Raw genomic sequence first — 3,056 nt, forward strand, 5'->3', positions numbered from 1 at the left:
TGTATGCTATATTCTCCTTTGTACTTTAATTTGTCTAAAGCATATATATTCTGAAAGTGCTTATCAAATGTAAAGTTGATAATCCAATCAATCTATGTTTTTACTCTTTCAAAAAAAAAAAAAAAGAATTAACACCAATACTCCAATATTCCATGAAATAGAAAAGGAGGGAACCCTTCTAAACTCATTCTATGAGGCTAGTATCACCCTGATACCAAAACCAGACAAAAACACATCAAGGAAAGAAAACTTCAGACCAATATCTCTGATGAACATAGATGAAAAAATTCTTAATAAAATTCTGGCAAGTTGCATACAAAAACATACTAAAAAGATAGTGCACCACGATCAAGTGGGATTCATCCTAGGGATACAGGCTCAGTTCAACATACAGAAATCAATAAACATAACTCATGATATTAATAGACTTAAACACAAGAATCATATGATCATCTCAACAGATGCAGAAAAAGCATTTGACAAAATACAGCACACTTTCATGTTCAAAACACTGGAAAATCTAGGGATAGTAGGAACATGCCTCACTCAACATTGTAAAAGCCATGTGTACTAAATCCAAGGCCAGTATCATTCTAAATGGAGAAAAATTGAAAGTATTCCCTCTAAAAAACTGGAACAAGGCAAGAATGTCTTCTTTCACCACTTGTATCCAATTCATCCTTGAAACTCTAGCCAGAGCAATTAGACAGAAGAAAGAAATTAATGGGATTCAAATAGGTAAAGAAGAACTCAAGCTATCACTATTTGCTGATGACATGATTCTATATCTAGGAGATCCAAAAAATTCCACCAGAAAACTTCTAGAATAAATAAATTCAACAAAGTAGCAGGATATAAAATTAATGCCCATAAATCAAATGCATCCCTATACACCAGCGATGAATCCACTAAAAGAGAAATTAGGAAAACTAGCCCCTTCACAATAACCTCAAAAAAAAAAAAAAACCTGGGAATCAATCTAACAAAAGAGGTGAAATACCTCTACAATGAAAACTACAGAACACTAAAGAAAGAAATTGAAGAAACCCTCAGAAGATGGAAAGATCTCCCATGCTCCTGGATAGGCAGAATTAATATTGTCCAAATGGCCATACTACCCAGAGTGTTATACAGATTTAACACAGTTCCTATTAAAATCCCAATGACATTCTTCATAGAAATAGAAAAAGCATGGGCTGGGCTGTAGCTCAGTGGCAAAGCACTTGCCTAGCATGCATGAGGCACTGGGTTAGATCCTTGGCACCACATAAAAATTAACAAATAAAATAAAGGTATTATGTCCATCTACAACTACAAAAAAAAAATTTTAAATAGAAATAGAAAAAGCGGTCCTGAAATTTATTTGGAAAAAAAAGAGACCCAGACTAGCCAAAGCAGTCCTTAGCAAGAAAAGTGAAGCAGGAGCATCACAATACCAGAACTTAAACTACAATAAAGAGCTATAATAACAAAAATGGCATGGGAATGGCACCAAAATAGGCTTGTAGACCAATGGTACAGAACAGAGGATACAGAGACAAACCCACATAAATATTGTTATCTCATACTAGACAACGGTGCCAAAAACATTCACTGGAGAAAAGATATCCTATTCATCAAATGGTGCTGGTAAAACTGGAAATTCATATGTAGCAAAATGAAATTACTAAACCTCTCTCACCCTGCACAAAAATCAACTCAAAGTGGATCAAAGACTTAGGCACTGGAACAGAGACCCTGCACCTAATAAAAGAAAAAGTAGGCCCAAATCTTTACCATATTGGGCTAGGATCTGATTTCCTTAACAAGACCCCTAAAACACAAGAAGTAAAATCAAGGATCAATAAATGGGATGAATTCAAATTAAAAAGCTTCTTCTCAAAGGAAATAATCAATATATGTGAGGAGAGAGCCTACAGATTGGAAGAAAATCTTAACCTCATGCACCTCCAATAAAACATTAATCTCGCTCTTTGCCGAATCTACTGAGAGAATGAAGACCATTCTCAGCAATCAGACTGTTGACATTCCCAGAAAATGTCGATATTACTCTGAAGGGATGCACAGTTATCGCGAACAGCCCAAGAGGAACTCTCCGGAGGGATTTCAGTCATACCAATGCGGAACTCAGCCTCCTTGGAAAGACAAAGAAGAGGCTATGGGTTGACAAATGGTGGGGAAATAGAAAGGAACTGGCCACTGATGGCACCATCTGTAGTCATACGCAGAACATGATCAAGGGTGTTACGCTGGTCTTGCTTGTTCAGTGTCTCAAGCTCAGAAAGATGAATCAATCCTGGAAGGAAATGATATTGAACTTGTTTCAAATTCAGCTGCTTTAATTCAGCAAGCCACAACAGTGAAAAACAAGGATATCAGAAAATTTTTGTATGGTATTTATGTTTCTGAAAAAGAACAGTTCAGCGGGCTGATGAATAAGATCTAAGAATTGTCCAGTCACAGAAACATGTCCTAGAGTCAATTTGATATTTCAATGATACAATAAAAGATCTCTATTAAAAAATTAATCTCTAGGGTATATAAAGAATTCAAAAAACTTAACACCAAAAAAAAAAAAAAATCCTAATAACCCAATCAATAGATGGGCTAAGGAACTGAACAGAACTTCACAGAAGAAATACAATCTATCAACAAATATATGAAGAAGTGTTCAACATCTCCGGCAATTAGAGAAATATAAATCAAAACTACACTAAGATTTCATCTCACTCCAGTCAGAATGGCAATCATCAAGAATACAGGCAACAATAAGTGTTGGTGAGGATGTAGGGGAAAAGGACACTCATACATTGCTGGTGGAACTGCAGATTGGTGCAACTACTCTGGAAATGGAGATTCCTCAGAAAACTTGGAATGGAACCACCATATGACTGAGCTATCCCACTCCTTAGTTATACCCAAAGGACTTAAAATCAGCATATTACAGGGACACAGCCACATCAATGTTTATAGCAGCACAATTCACAATAGCTTAACTGTGGAAGCAACCTAGATGCCCTTCAATAGATGAATAGATAAAGAAACTGTGGTATATA

At 35.9% G+C, this 3,056-nt stretch overlaps 1 pseudogene; it reads left to right on the top strand.

Moving 5' to 3' along the window:
• Positions 1-1,993: 1,993 nt before the first annotated feature.
• LOC114082275 (large ribosomal subunit protein uL6 pseudogene) lies at positions 1,994-2,439 on the top strand (annotated as a pseudogene).
• The last annotated feature ends 617 nt before the right edge of the window (positions 2,440-3,056 follow it).

The sequence above is a fragment of the Marmota flaviventris genome, chromosome 1, assembly GCF_047511675.1.
Source record: "Marmota flaviventris isolate mMarFla1 chromosome 1, mMarFla1.hap1, whole genome shotgun sequence".
In the NCBI taxonomy this organism is placed as follows: domain Eukaryota; kingdom Metazoa; phylum Chordata; class Mammalia; order Rodentia; family Sciuridae; genus Marmota; species Marmota flaviventris.